Below are 15892 nucleotides of genomic sequence, written 5' to 3' on the forward strand. Positions count from 1 at the left end.
AGGAGTGAGGGACACTGTTGCCACTGAAATAACGTTAGATTGATCTGCCCAGCCCATTGGATCTCCAGTGGCCAGTCAGAAGCCTTGCTGGGCTTTCTAAAAACACTTGGTGGGCACCAAGGAAGATTTCAGGGGTGCCTATGAGAGTGTACCCCATGCTAAGCCCTCTCTGCTTGTGGGAATCCAGGAAGGAGGACACGTCGTTGCATAGAAATAACCGCTGACAGAGATGTTGTAATTACCCAGTGGGCAGAGTTTGGGGGTGATTCAGACATCTGTGATCTTTATGGAGGCATTTTTTAAAGGCAGCCTACTTCTGACTTGTGTTTAGTTTATGCTGTGGTAAATGCCATTATAGAATGAAAAGAGCAGATGCTGGCAATTATCCTCCTGTTTTCCTAATTTTATTTCCACTGCCTATTCTTTAATGACTAGCCTGCCTACTTCAGTCTGGTATCGAGACACCGTGAGGAGAATGCATCGGGAATACCTGGTTTAGACAGAGATGGAAAGTCACGGAGCTGTACTGGCTACAGCAAACTGGTCCCGGATGCGCTGTGCCTTGGATGGGAGTCGATATCACCATACCAGATAGTCATAACGTTTGAAAGGAGATGGGAGACAAAAACCGCAGGGAGATTCTGATCCAGTTCTCATCTCATCTCTCTCTCAGGTGCCCCTGAGTTCCATGCAAGTCCTTCTTTCAAGAAGGCTTGGTGCATGTATGATGCAGGAAAGGCTGCTAGCCTGGTGTGTGTTGGGAAATTGATTATGCAATTTCATTGTTACTTACATATACTAAAATGGGTGGATTCCAGTCAACACATGCAAATCACATTTGCTAATTACACCCTTTACACTTGTTGACCAATGCAAATGGCTCTTTCTCCCACCCTGGACATTCCATTTGCTTTCACCTCCTGCATGTGAGCTCCCAAAGGCACCTGGTGGGCCACTGCAAGTAGCAGAGTGCTGGACTAGATGGACTCTGGTCTGATCCAGCTGGCTAGTTCTTATGTTCCATATACTCCACTTGCTTTACTACCATCAGGTCCTCTGAGGATGCCAGCCACAGATGCAGGCGAAACGTCAGAAGAAAATACTGCTAGAACAGCCCGGAAACCACACAATACCCTAGTGATTCCGGCAGTGAAAGTCTTCAACAATACAATGATTATGTAGATGCAGGGAAGCCACAACCTCTTCAGAGCCTCACGGGCGGCCTGGTCCATTCCCTGAATCCCAGAGCCTTGCTCTGACCTCTTCAACAGCCAGCTGTCTGGAAAAAGAAGTTAACCAGGCAGGCAAAGCTTTTCCCGCCTCTGCATATCTGGGGCCAGAAAGGCTTCAGCTGCTTGATTGCTTCATGCCAGACTAAGGTTGAAGGTGCAAAATTCCAGTGGTGTTTCAGGACTAACAAAAATCATTCCAGCATAAGGGGAAGTTGGCATTACAAAAAAAATTTTTTAAATAAGTAATACATTTTGGAAGAAGAAGAAGAGTTTGGATTTATATCCTCCCTTTCTCTCTGGCAGGAGACTCAAAGGGGCTTACAATCTCCTTGCCCTTCCCCCCTCACAACAAACACCCTGTGAGGTAGGTGGGGCTGAGAGAGCTCCGAAAAGCTGTGACTAGCCCAAGGTCACCCAGCTGGCGTGTGTGGGAGTGCGCAGGCTAATCAGAATTCCCCAGATAAGCCTCCACAGCTCAGGCGGCAGAGCTGGGAATCAAACCGGGTTCCTCCAGATTAGATACACGAGCTCTTAACCTTCTACGCCACTGCTGTTCCCTAATCTTTTTTAAAAATCGCACCTAAGCTACTAAATTGATTTAATAACTCGCAGTCCTTCCTTCACTTCCAGGAACACCAGAGGCTTTTCCTGTTCATTCCACACACTAACCAGATATGGCAGGCCGGGCTGAGAGGAAGCAAACAGCTGAGGGTCACCCCTCTTTTCCACTCGGGAACCAGCTGGGACAGTGTCGCTGCTGCTGGGTCTGTTGATATAGCACAGCAGCGACAGGGCTTCTACGTGGCAGGTTTCCCCACAGTTTCCCTTCCCACGTCCTCCAGCAGTGGTTTCCTACCACCCCCCTGTGGCACAACGGCAGCAATGGAATGTTGTTATATTCAATCTGCAATTGAATATTATTCTATTAATATAACAATCTGCATATCAGATTCTCTGAATTCCTAGCTCCTTTAGTTGTGGGGGGATGCCTTTCCCTTATATTTCTTCAATGACAGGGCTAAAGAGGGTGTTTTTTAAACAAAAGTTGGGAGTTCAAATAACCTGATACATTGGTTGTTGGATTACTATAGCAATGTTTAATTGCTGATTACTCACAGGAAGCTGGCACAGACAGGGAGGTTGCTCTATATTCCCTATTTTATAGAATAAATGCAGTTTAGTTGTCTGAGCCACACGTCAGAAACCCTGACTCTGTGTCTTCAGATCTCCTTAACCATCAGTTGTCCTGGCAACCACCAAACCCCTCTTTCAGGTGGCAGACTTTGCAGATTTCTGCCAAGATTGAACTTGTGCTGCAAGCTGAAGTGAAGCCTCAGCCGCACAGACAGAGAAGAAGGTGGCTGCTTGAGTGGTCTGCAAAAGAACAAAAAACATTAGTTCCTTAGGCATACACATTTTCCTGAAGCTGCAACTACCATGAAATAAACCAGGTATTTATTGTCCAACAAACATTATGACTGGAGAAAAATAGAGCCAAACACCACTTTCAGGGTCAGCCCACAAAGGCAGAGGCACTATAAAATGTAAGCTCATCAAACTATGGGGTTTGTGAGCAGGGGTGGGCCTCTACTTAGGAGTAAAGATGAAGAAATGACCCTGCCTCCTCTAAGTGTAAAATGCTGACTGCATGGAAGTTTTCATTGCTGATCATACCCTGTTCAGTCTGTTACTAGGTTTATTGCAAGGAAGTTACTTAATGATGGCTGTTTTGCAAATTCAAAGAGAGAGAATACCTGTGCATGGTCCTTTGGGTTATTTGCATTTTAGAAACAGCATGCCTCATTAACTACTTTTTGTTTGGACTGCTGAGAGCAGGGTCAGACCCGCCCAGCAAGTAGGACACCCGGAGATCTGTCATTTGGCGATGTTGGTGTCTCTCCTTGTTCAGCAGCCTCAAATAAAAGTATCCCAACATTTGGAGAGCATCCAGGAAACCTTCACCCATTTAGGAATATTCAGCCTAAAAAATCATAAAGGACTATTTCTTTTTTGCTCCTGCTGACCTTCTGGTTTTTCAGGCACCTGCAAAAGCATCATAAGAACATAAGGACTAGCCTGCTGGATCAGACCAGAGTCCATCTAGTCCATCACTCTGCTACTCGCAGTGGCCCACCAGGTGCCTTTGGGAGCTCATGTGCAGGATGTGAAAGCAATGGCCTTCTGCTGCTGCTGCTCCTGAGCACCTGGTCAGCTAAGTCATTTGCAATCTGAGATCAAGGAGGATCAAGATTGGTAGCCATAGATCGGCTTCCATCTGTTGCTCTTTAGAACAGACAGTCGGAAAGGTAGAAGAGAAGAAGAGCGACTCAGTTGCATCAGTCAAGCATTCCATATCTGTTTATGGGCTGTCAGAGGCCTCTCACAAGCTGCCCTCTGTGGCGGATCCCCCAGCACCTGGTAATTGGAGACATGCAGGCTTTGAATGAGAAGTTTCCATGTAGCTGCTTTTTCTGCCAACAATTTCCTGATTACTATATCCACCTCTGGGTGTCAATCTCTCACGCTCAAGAGAAATAGTCTGCTGCAGGAGCAAGTGGCTGTTCTCTGAGAACATTTTTCTTTCGAGAGAGTACCGGCGCAATGCAGAGCATCCTGCAAAGAGTTGTTGTGTCGTATACGTCTATGTGCAATGTAAGCCTTCTCCAAAAGGTGGCACTGTTTGTTTATACACTGCCACGAAGGCTGCAGGAAGCGTAGAGCTGCAGTAGGGCCTCAACAGAATTCAAAACGTTTCCAATTGATAAATGCCACAATTTTATTGTCATTTCTGTCCTCTCTGTGTCACATTAGTGTGTACATGTCTTGCATATAGAAACAGATTCTTAGTAAAGTTGCGGAAATATGACGTTGCATGACATTGGTTGGCAAGGGCCTTTGACAGCCTTAGGCACTGAAATCTTTGAACTCAAGACAACATGGATGGAGTCTGGAACTTTCTTCTCGCAAAGTGTGCATTCCAGTGTATTGTCGAAGGCTTTCACGGCCGGAATCACTTGGGTGCTGTGTGCTTTCTGGGCTGTATGGCCGTGTTCTAGCAGCATTCTCTCCTGACATTTGCCTGCATCTGTGGCTGGCATCTTCAGAGTATTGAAAAATACTAGAGTCAAGACAGTGTCTAACCAGCTCCACACAAACACAGGATGACCATAGACAAAGGAAACAAAGGCCAGGATACTTCTATCCAGATGCTCCCACCAGTGACCTTGCTGTTACTCCCATGCTATAGACTTCATTGTTACTCAACTATTGACCTGGTTGCCTTGTTACTCACAGACAATGTTTCTTCACCCACCCTGGACACCCCAACAGATATATATACTCCACTTGCTTTCCCAACATCAGATCCTCTGAAGATGCCAGCCACAGATGCAGGCGAAACGTCAGGAGAGAATGCTGCTAGAACACGGCCATACAGCCCGGAAACCACACAGCATCCATGTGCATTCCAGCATTGAGCGGAACTCCCCATAGCTTGTTTTTTCTTTCATCTGGTGGCCTGTTGCCTGAATGCTCTGACACGAGCCCTTCGGGGGTGAGGCGGCCTATAAATCTAACAAATAAATAAATAAATGTTGAAATTAAACTTCTGTCTTATAGCACAGCATAGCTGCTTTTTAAAAAAATCTAGGAACAGGTGAGCTAGATATATCTGTGGCACTCTGGAATAGTGCACGATTTATTACAGCATTAAAATATTTAAGAACACAAGGGGCTATTTATTGAGGTAAAATAAGGATAAAAATGGAACAATAAAGAGCAGTGGTCCATCCCAGCACCCTCAACTCTGACCACATTTCTCCTAGGTCGATTCCGCACTTGGGTTATCGACCTAAGTTCGAGCTGCGTTCGACACTGCAGGTGTGAAGTGGTGATTGTCGCCATCATTTATTGGTCTACCTTCTGATCCAGCCGTAGTGGGTTGGTTCAGTTAGTAGATGTATTAAATAATAATTAAAATTTTAATTAGACTGTTTTAATTATAATTGAACGAATTATATTATACATTTTAGATCGCTACTTGGCTTTGAATTTCACGGGTCTACGCTGAGACAGTTTTATTGTGTCGTTCAATTTGCAAATCGCCCCGAGTCAGTTCTGGGAGGGGCGATTAAGACATTCAAGAAATAAAATACAAATAAAATGAACAGTGGCTTTGGGGAAGAAGCAAAGGGAAAGCACGGTTGGCTGCCTGGGTGGGAGAATCTCTGTCCTAGTGCATGATGTAGAGGAGGCCCGAGATTGTGAACGATGGGACACGCTCCAGTGGAGGAGAAGCACGCAGGAGGCAGGGACATCCCAGACAAGGAGGACCCCGAGTCCAGAGGTGGGATCCACAGGTTCTCACCAGTTCCCAAGAGTGGGTTACTAATTATTTGTGTGTGCCGAGAGTGGGTTACTAATTGGGTCTGCTTTTCCGTTAGAAATTCCATTAGGTCCAAAAATCATAAAGTCCTGTTGTTTCCTATGTGGCTGGTTAGCGAAGGTAGAAAATGGGATAATTCTCCCTGTTGGGCTGTATTAAAAACATGTTTTAGTAACATGGTAAAGTTCCTTGTTTAGGGAAAGTATTCTTCTTTTGATTTCTAGAAACAAAATTAAGTATTTGAAAGTATTAAGTATTTGACAGGCAGTCAATTAGAGGAGAAGTAGTTGTTTCTGTTGGCAGTAGACGATAGGACTTGCCATAATGAGTTTAAATTATGGACAGAAAGATACCAGCTGGAAATTAGGAACTTTTTTTTTACAGTAAGAGTTTTTTTACAGTAACAGAGATATTAATGCCCCGCCCCCAGAAAGCCCGGCCACGCCCCGTTGTGCCCCGCCCAGCCCCATTGGCGCTACGCCACTGTTTGAATCCCACCACCATGGGAACCTGTTACTAAAATTTTTGGATCCCACCACTGCCCGAGTCTGTAAAGAATGACACATGGTCACTGAGGTGAGAAGTGACAATGAATGAGTTCCCTCACTTGACATGTGCCAAGGATGCTGGAAGGCTGTCCAAAAATGTAGAGGCAGAGATTTTTTCCCTTGATGGTTGCGGACCAGCCATCATTAGAAACCAGATTTTCCAGTGAGGGAAAAGCAACCCAGCGATGTGTAGCCAAGATGCCAAAATTGTGTTGGGCAAAACCGGCAGACCGCAATTTCTTCCTCCTCTTTTTTTTGGAAAAGCTTGCTCTCCCATTATCTGTGCCCTCTCCTCCCCTTCATGGGCTGCATTTGTGGGACTGGGGAAACTCACAGCAGGAGATACCCCATCAAACACCCCCTCTTATCAGTTCTTGCTCGAAAGAGAGGGGCAGAATGAGTGGCAGGGCTGCTATTTACAGGGGCAGTCGTGCACCCATAATGAAATCTGGCTCCAGCTTGCCTGGTCTTTTCAGCTCACTCTCGTGGCCAGTCACCACTTTGAAGAGCAGCAGTGATCACTGGTGGGGCTTACTACCCTCTTCGGGGGAGCTGCTTGTGGCCAGCGCAGTGGCACTGAACAATGTGCCACTTTTTCTTGGGGAAGGTGGGCCTCACTGGCAGTTTTCCATGAAAAGTGTTCTTCATTTTTGTCTGTGTATTTGAAACCACCCCGGCAAAACACTTGTGGTTCTCCTCAGCTGTCATCTAAACTTCATCTTTGTCCATAGAAGATGGCTTGGAAGTCTCAGTACCCCTTTCTCATAATGATTCCGCTAAGCTTGGAGCATCCACCCCCAATCCTTTCTATCCAGTGGCTAGCCACCAGATGGCGCTGCACTGCCCCAATCTTTCTTAGAGAGGCAATTTTTCACTAATTTTTTAAAAATACACCTAAGATTTATTGTTATTATTTATTAGATTTCATAGACTGCCCAGTCCCCCAAAGGGCTCTGGGCAGAGTACAACAGCAGCAATAAAACAACAAAATACAGTATGTAAACATTAAACTGCAAATATTGCAAAAAAAAAAAGGGAGAAAAGCCCTTCACTATAGTGATGCAAATCATGTATATATGCATATCTGTCTTCTGCTTACAAAAAAGAGAGCAAGAGAAGAAAGATGAAAACGGTGACATGCAATGCCATCAAATGCTTTTCACAGGGAAACAAAAGGATGCTGTGCCAACGCAATTGATGAAACAGTTTGAAAAAACTGTGCTGTGGACGTTGCAACAGACACTTTCATTTGCTGTGCCAGTGAGGAGCTGCTGGACGAAATGGAGGGAAATCACACCAGTAGGAGGAAACAGAGAATGGAAAGGGAGGATGCGTATCTGAATAAATGAGAAGCATTCTTGAAACTATGTCATCCTCAGATATAACTAATCAATGCCTCTTTGAAATATGTAATCCAGCCAGCCATATGTTACCACTGCCATCTGTGCATTCTTCCTTTACATGCGTTGTAGTAAACTATCATCATCGTCATCGTTGTTGTTGTTGTTGTTGTTATTTGGATTTCGTAGAGCGCCTCATCCCCGGAGGGCTCTAGGTGGTTTACAACACAACACATAACATCCAGCAATAATTTAAAACACAATTACAAGCCTTAAAATCAATAGCAGCGTACAGAATCCTAAAAACAGAGACAACACAAATTCCCTATGAGTGGCGCCCGGTCCCAAGGCTGGGAGGGGCAGCAATGCCAGAAGATGGAGCCAGTGTAAGGCATTGCCAAAGAGGACATCATATGGCAGGGGCCCCATCAGGGGGCAACCAATCCACGGCCAGCCTCTCCAATGGATGGGGCTGAGGGCAGGACAACTGACAACGGTACTGGTGGAAGCAATGGGGACCAATGTGCAGATGACGGGGATGCTGGGGATGCCCCCGTGGTCTCTGGAGATGGGGGATGCCCCCGTGGCCTAGGAGATGCCCCCGTGGCCTAGGAGATGCCCCCGTGGCCTAGGAGATACCTGCAGCGACCCGGCCTTGAGGGAAGAAATACCCTTGAGCTCCTACCCCTGGGAGCATATGGGGCGTACTCCCTCTCACTGGGCCTTGTGGCTAGGGGCTATGCAGAAGCTCCGTGTGGAGGACATCGAGGGGGGAAGAGATGCTGGCAATCGAACGGAGGGACCTGCTATACTTGGGGAGAGGGCAAGCAAGAGAAACGACCCTGCTCCGGTGGAGCCAGAAGGAGTTGAGAGAGATGTCCACCTCCTGCAACAGCAACTAACGGAACTGGGTATGACCCCTGCACCAGCCCTGCCTGTGGGCCCTGGAGTCAGAGGGGGTGCCCTGGGCATCCAGCAGCTAATGGCACTCAGGGCTGGAGTCCCAGCCCCCCAGGTGTCCACTCCCCAGGTGCCTGGATGGCTGAAGAAGGACCAGAAGGCAACCTTTAAAGGGGACTCTGATAAACTCCCCTACTTCCTTGTATAAGTCGGTTCATACTTGCGAATGATGAGAGGGGAGTTTGAGATGAATGAGGAGCGAGTGTACGAGGTCAGGGCCTTGCTAGAAGGGGAGGTGGCCACCTGGTTGGTGGGATTGTTTGAGGAGAATGCCCCATTTCAAGACTTCTACCATTTATGGTGTCCCTGAGACATCTCTGGAAGATAAAGCTTGGATGCAGCTCCAACAACTCCACCAAGGATCCTGGGCGGGGGCTGATTATCCAGGAGAGTTTTGCTAGTTGGCCAGCCGGATGTGGAACTGGCCAGAATGAATCTTCATTCACATGTTCAAGGATGGTCTAGGGGTCTGCAACCTGCTGCTCTCCAGATGTTCATAGACTACAAATCCCATCAGCCCATGCCAGCATGGGCCATGCTACCAGCCAATTGGCCTTGCTGGCAGGGGCTGATGGGAATTGTAGTCAATGAACATCTGGAGAGCCGCAGGTTGTAGACCCCTTATCTAGACCACAGGTGTCAAACTCCAAATGTTATGGACTACAGTTCCCATCACTCCCTGATGGCAAGGGATGATGGGAACTATAGTGCATAACATCTGAAGGGCCACAAGTTTGACACCTATGGTACAGCTAGGAATTTTCCTGTTCTTCTAGTATTTGGCCACTTGAATTCTTGCTACTTTTGAGAGATATAAAAACAAATATTATCTACCCTGCAGTTATCTTGAAAAATACCTAGTAGATAATTTTTGGGTAGCATTTTAAATTTTTGGCCTAGGATCTTTTGAGTCTTTTTATGTATCTTTTCCCAAAATCTTTTCATTCTTCTGCAGCTCCACCATAGGTGGAAATGGGTGCCTATTTTTCCCCTCACATTTCCAGCAGCATGGAGATGCTGTTTTGTCCATTTTTGCTAGTCTTTGAGATGTTAGGTACCACCTTTGGAAAACTTTGTTAAAGTTTTCCTTTAAATCTATACTTTGCATAAACTTTTGATAGTTTCTCCAGGTGTTTTCTCAATCTACATACAATATATTTTTACTGATATCTTGCGCCCATTTAATCATTGTTTCTTTGATAGTTTCTTGTTCTAGATTTATCTCTAACAGCAACTTGTACATTTTACTTATCAACTTAATGTTGGATTCCTTCAAGATGACATCAAATTTAATACTAGAGCATTCAAAATCTTTTTGAATATCTTTCAGAAAGGCCAATTTTGATGCTCTCTCTATGGGCGATTTCCCACTGGTGATTAATCCTGGGATAGTCACCCAAAACATCCAGGTTTCCTCGCGATCTCCCCACTGCTGAACTGCGGAACACAGATCAATCCTGGCCCTGTCGCTCCTCCTCCCCCTTATCCTGCATTTCCCCAGTACCGGGGTTGCTTGTGCAACCAATCTGCATCGGTGGGGAGGTTTGGGTGCCTGATGTAGTTCAATTTCCCGCCATTCACAGTGATGCAAATGCTGCTAGCCAATGAGAGTGTGCCAGCCCGTGTGCAATGCGTGCAGTTATTTATTTTTGTTTTCGTTTCGTTTCGCTCGACTTCTTCTGTTTCGGTCTAATGTTTAACCTGTCTGACAAGGGAACCAGAGCAAGGGGATGCTCGGTATAACATTTATACTCAGAGGGGGTGCCTTGCTCACGGTCTCACATCTTCACCAGCTGACGTGATGGTGTGAAGAAAAGTTCCTGCCCCAACACAGCATGACAGCCAATCAGGAGAGACCCGCCAAGACCTACTAAGCCAATCGCATGGCAGTGGGGATATGCATTTCTGAAATCCGAGGCAGGCCTACAAGTCTTCCCTGGAAAAATGGTGCAGTGAGGATGTTGAATCCGCAATGAAAAGTTGCGGTTCATTTTGAAAGTTGGCTTAATCTACTTTTAATTTTCAGTGGGAAATCACCCTATGTTTTAAACTTGGGTTATCTTTCTCCCATATCATCAGGTCTTTATAGGTTGGCCAGACATTATTGCTATAACTGTCGGTTTTGGGCAGCTTCCAGACATGAGACCCAAATCAGTAATTTTCCATACAGTTTATTTTTATATTTATCCCATATTGCGATCAGGGGCTTTCGTATTGCATGGACCTTAAAGTTCTTCATGAGTATTTTTTACAATGGCCATAAATACTCGTGCCATCCCCACGTATTCTTATAGCCTTCTAGATAGAGGGTTTCCTTATTGAATAGCATGATCCAATCCCGTGGCCAGACTAGGGCGCTTGCATCGTGGTACAATTTAAGATCAGGTAAGGCCCAGGCTAGCATGATCTCATCCGATCCTAGAAGCTAAGTAGGGTCAGCCCTGGTTAGTATTTGGATGGGCAATCTCCTAGGGACACCAGAAGCAGGCAATAGAAAATAACCTCCAAGTGTCTCTTGCCTTAGAAACCCCACCAAGGGCCACTAACCTTGCTGCATCATAATTGCATTTAATATTAGGAATAGCTGGACACCCCCCCACCCCCCCCGACTCATTTTCAATTGAGCAACCTTCAGTTTCACTCTTGGATTTATTTATTTATTTATTGAGTTCCAGATAAACCTATTCAATTCAGATTTTACCAGAAATCATAACAGGAACATTAGATAGAAGATTACGTTGTGACAGAACTTTCTAAGACAGTTCATCTGTCTGTGTTTTGAATGTACTTTTGATTTGCACTTCAGAAATGTCTGTAACGCTCTGGAGCCTATTTTAATATGCCTAATAAAGGTTGTTGTATTGAGAAGATTACTTATTTTAGGAATCAACTCCATTTTCAATGCACTTCTATGCCACAAGAGCAAAAAAAAAAAGTTAGATTTCCAAAGACTGAGACTATTTCTCACTCCAATGGAGGTTTCTTTAAAATGATTCCTGTGGCTCTGTGATTGGCAACAAGTACTCTGTCCACTGGGGGCCCGCAGCCCCACCTCCCTGCACGACAGCTGGACGCCACAGCATGGGACCTCTCTGTTGTTCTACGTGATTCCACCTTCCTCTTGGTGCTGGCCTTGGTGCCTGCATCCCTCGAGGGAGCGGCCCGACTATGCTGGAGTTGTGCCATGCCCAGCTGTTTTTTGCATACCACCTCAGGACACCACATAGTGGGAAAGAAATCACACCAGGAAGGAAATCTTTAGAAAAATCTGGTGCATCAAATGGAACCGGAAGGCTAAACATTCTGGGCAAAAGACCCCGCGGCAGAATCTGTGCACTCAGACCTCTGTGGCAAAGGGCCTCTTCTTATTCACAATCATTCAGCAAGAAATGAGCTGGCAGGCAGACGGGCAGACGGGGGGGCGGGGGCGGGGGGGGGACCTGAGCGCATGCACAGTTCAAAGGCAACCCCAGAGTGCATGTGGAAGGCTGTGCTAAGGAAGTGCTGACTCTCAGCAGCTTGACAGTTATGTTGTTTCATCCGAACCAAAATGTCAAGCCGCACAATCAGTTTGAAGCTTGATATGTTTTCATGTAAGAAATAAGGGGGGGGGGGGGAGAGCTGCTCTCTGCCCTGAATCATGCTCTGTTTATGCAGTACCCTTTCCTTTCTTGAAGGGTAACCTCTAATTATTCCCTGGTTGTCCAAATGCTATTGCTATAGCAACAGCTACTTTTTTTGTTTTGTAGTAGCTGCTCTAGAGTTATGCTGACCTGTGTGTGGATCTTTGTTTGTGTCTAACCGGAAGGTCTCTGCTTTCTTCTCTGTTGTGGTGGAATCGGGATGCCCTCTCTCTGACTTCCCCGACTTTGGGAGCGGGGGTTCCCCTCCTATTTTGACCAGGACATCTGGCAATTAGTGAAACGTTTTTCCTTTCATCTTTATAGATGACTAATAACTTGGTAGTAGTAAAAGCCCACATTGTAAAATGGTTACAGAACATGCTACGATTTCCCACATTACCCTTTCTTTGACCTTTTCTGTTTTGCAGATCAAATATACTGGAAACAGTTTTAGCTTAGAAAGGTCTGTCTGTGTGGAAACTGTAAGCAAAAAAGGGGTGAAAGGGCCTCCTCACAAAAGTGGGAGTGACGTATATATGTATACATATCTCTGTGTGAGCCCTCCAGAACTAGTTTCTGTCCCCCGCTCCAGGCCTGTCTGGGAGGATTTCACTCTGGCCTTGTCCCCTGTGTGTGTTGGTTGCAGACTTCCAGTCTGTGGGTGTTTCCGCACAGCGCATTGCCAGCAGAGCTCGACTTGTGTCCGACTTGGGTTGTCCGCACTGGCACAGTTTTCGACGCAAGTCCGACTCTCCTTCGACTCGCCTAAGCCGGGTCTTCTCGATCCCTGCTCCAACCTAGTACTATTTGATGAACTCGTGTCAAGCTCACGCTTTCGCAGACAGTCTGTTGAGCTCGACTCGACTCAACTCACCCCTCCAGCCAATCGTGTTGTTCCTGTCTCTGCCCAATCAGGGCTTAGTTTCCCTTTAACCAATCACGGCGCGCTTTTGGCCAGCCAATCATAATCAACCATTGAGAGCATGCGTACAGCTGGAAACTGGCAGCGCCGTAAAGCAAGCATCAACGGGCCAGTGAATTAAACTGCCTGGTGGATGGAGAAATACGTTTAAAAATGATTTTGGATAGAAATGGCGACAGCAAACAAACGTTCGCTCAATAAACTGTAGGAGAGGCTGAAAGCACCAAATACGACGCATCCTTATGAAAGGATGAAAGAAAACGAGGTGGGGAGAAGGACAGAATTGTGGTGGGGAGGAGAAGGAAAGGAAGGAAGGAAGGAAGGAAGGAAGGAAGGAAGGAAGGAAGGAAGGAAGGAAGGAAGGAAGGAAGGAAGGAAGGAAGGAAGGAAGGAAGGAAGGAAGGAAGGAAGGAAGGAAGGAAGGAAGGAAGGAAGGAAGGAAGGAAGGAAGGAAGGAAGGAAGGAAAAGGCATGGAAGGGTATCACAAGGCAGCAAAGAGCTCCTCCAATTCAGGATCCATGATGGTTCATCAGTCTGCTTGTGAGGAAGCCCGTAAAGTCGCACCTTCGCGACAGTGTCACAAAGTCCATCCGACATTGCGACATACACAAAAAAGAAGGAATTTCACGTCTCCCGCCGTGGAAAAGGGAACCAATCGGAGCGTAGGGGTGGATGATGCGCAGAGTTGAACCCGCCCAATAAGCTCTGGTAAGGAGAGCCGAACTCGCCAGCTGCGGAAGAACGGCGAATCGAGCTCGGCACCCCATTTTTCATGTCAGCCAATAGAATGCACGGCAGGACAGATCATCCTGCCCTCTGAGCTCAGCTGAGGGATGTACGAGCTCCGCTCAGGAACAGTGAACTCGGCTGCTGTACGGAACGACAGAAAGTCGAACTCATGAAGAAAATTTTGGCCAGACTAGAGTCGAGCTCTACAGAATGTCCTGTGGGGAAACACCCTGTGTGTCTTAGTTTTCTCCATCCATAACTGTCCTTTCCCACCTGGAAGCACTCAAGAGACAAGTGATGGAAGCTACCAGAATCTCCTGCGTTCTGCTGGCTGTTGTTGAGCAGGAGTGAAGGGTAGGTAAGCTTACTCCTACCTACCACACCTCAAAGGACACAGGATGGTGTCAGTAGTGGCAGTTTGCAGAGGGGATTCCACGTTTACAATCCACCATGACAGAGAATGGATGGAACAGTTTCAGCCCCCCTCAGAATTAAGCTTCACTAGGACTGTAGAAGAAAGCTGGAGCAAATGGAAGCAGAAATTAAAACTGTGCCCAGCAGCTCCAAAAAGTGAGGATGAATCGGGGGATTATGAAATTACTGTAACTGAGAACTGCCTAGAAGACGAGCCAAAAGTTCTTTGTTTCGACCCTTTCCCCACTGCAATATTCACTGGTGGTTTTTAACAGAGTTTTGCCTTCTGATTTTTAATCCCCTCTGATCTATCCCTTCTGGTCTATCCTTTCTGATTATTCTGTTGTTATTTTTTTTGCTAGTTTTAAAATGTGAGGTCTCCTTGTGGCCAAACATATTCTCCTGTCCGCCAAAGCTTCTTTGTTAATGATCTTACAGTTGGCTTTTATCGATCGAGTGTGTCTGGCTTTCGACGTGCAGCCTGTTTTATTGTTTTTTAATGGGTGTTGTAAGCCACCCTGAATGCATTTATGTTAACAGTGAGGGATAAAAATATGGTAAATAAAGAAACATCCTATTCCCCATGAATCTTATCTTATTTTATCTAATAGCAGTAAATATTTCCTTTTAGGCATGTGTGAAAATGAAGTTTTTGGTAACCATTTTTTATCACCTAACCTTTAGTCTCCAGTGACTGAGCAGGAAATTGCACTATAATGCAGCTGCAACAAGACGAAGAGGAGGAGGCAGAGGCGTAGCTGGGCCACACTGTGTCCGGTGCGCACTTTGCGTTCCCCCCCCCCCCCATACACACACTTACTTAATGTCAAGCCTGCGTCATACTTGGCCTGGCAACTCTCATGTACACAGCCTGGGAGCAGATGGCCCAACTATTATCATCGCCCAAGGCCATGGGGCCACTTTCATTCACTTGCAATGAAACTAGCAATAGTGCTTAACAGCTACCTTATCTGCCTTCCTGAAGGAGTAGCCTGCCTGTCCCAAAAACAATGTCTCTTTCTCACTGTCCTTTCTCATGTTGATATTATAGAAATGCGAGGGAGGGGGGATTCTGGGATGAGTCAAACTCTAATTTACAGATATATACTGGGGGGCCAGAAAGCCAAACCTCAGTTTTGGCTATCTGTCCATTGGACTGACATGGTTCTGAATAAAGCTCTTGAATCTACCTTGAATCTTATTGCTGACTGGAGTACCAGACTCTTTCACTTGCCTTAGCTCAGCCTGAATCTCTGTCTGTCTGTCTGTCTGTCTGTCTGTCTGTCTGTCTGTCTGTCTGTCTGTCTGTCTGTCTAAATTTCACCCATTTTACAAAATTCTCACCAAAGTCTGTTACTTTCAGTACTTTGAATAAAAAAAAACCTCAGTTCAGATTATCTAACACTTTGGCTGCATCCAAAAAGATTGAGGCAGCTTGTTTTTCATTATGTTTTTCATAGTATTCCAATACATCTAGTTACATTTCTAACATTGTCCCTCAATTGTCTTTTAGGCAGGAATTGATTTTTTTTAGTCACATTGATTTAGCCACATTGATTTTTTTAGTCAGGGTAGCCATACATAGGTTGATTCTGCACTAACCAAAATCACCATTGTCGGCCCAGTAAAAACACCGGTGGGGGTGGGGACTTCCCATGGCTGCAGCCTCCAAACACCCAAATGGTGTTTTCTTGACCCACTCAACGAGCAAGTCTATTTAAAAACAGCAGCGCCAACCA

The sequence above is a fragment of the Sphaerodactylus townsendi genome, linkage group LG04, assembly GCF_021028975.2.
Source record: "Sphaerodactylus townsendi isolate TG3544 linkage group LG04, MPM_Stown_v2.3, whole genome shotgun sequence".
Lineage (NCBI taxonomy): Eukaryota > Metazoa > Chordata > Lepidosauria > Squamata > Sphaerodactylidae > Sphaerodactylus > Sphaerodactylus townsendi.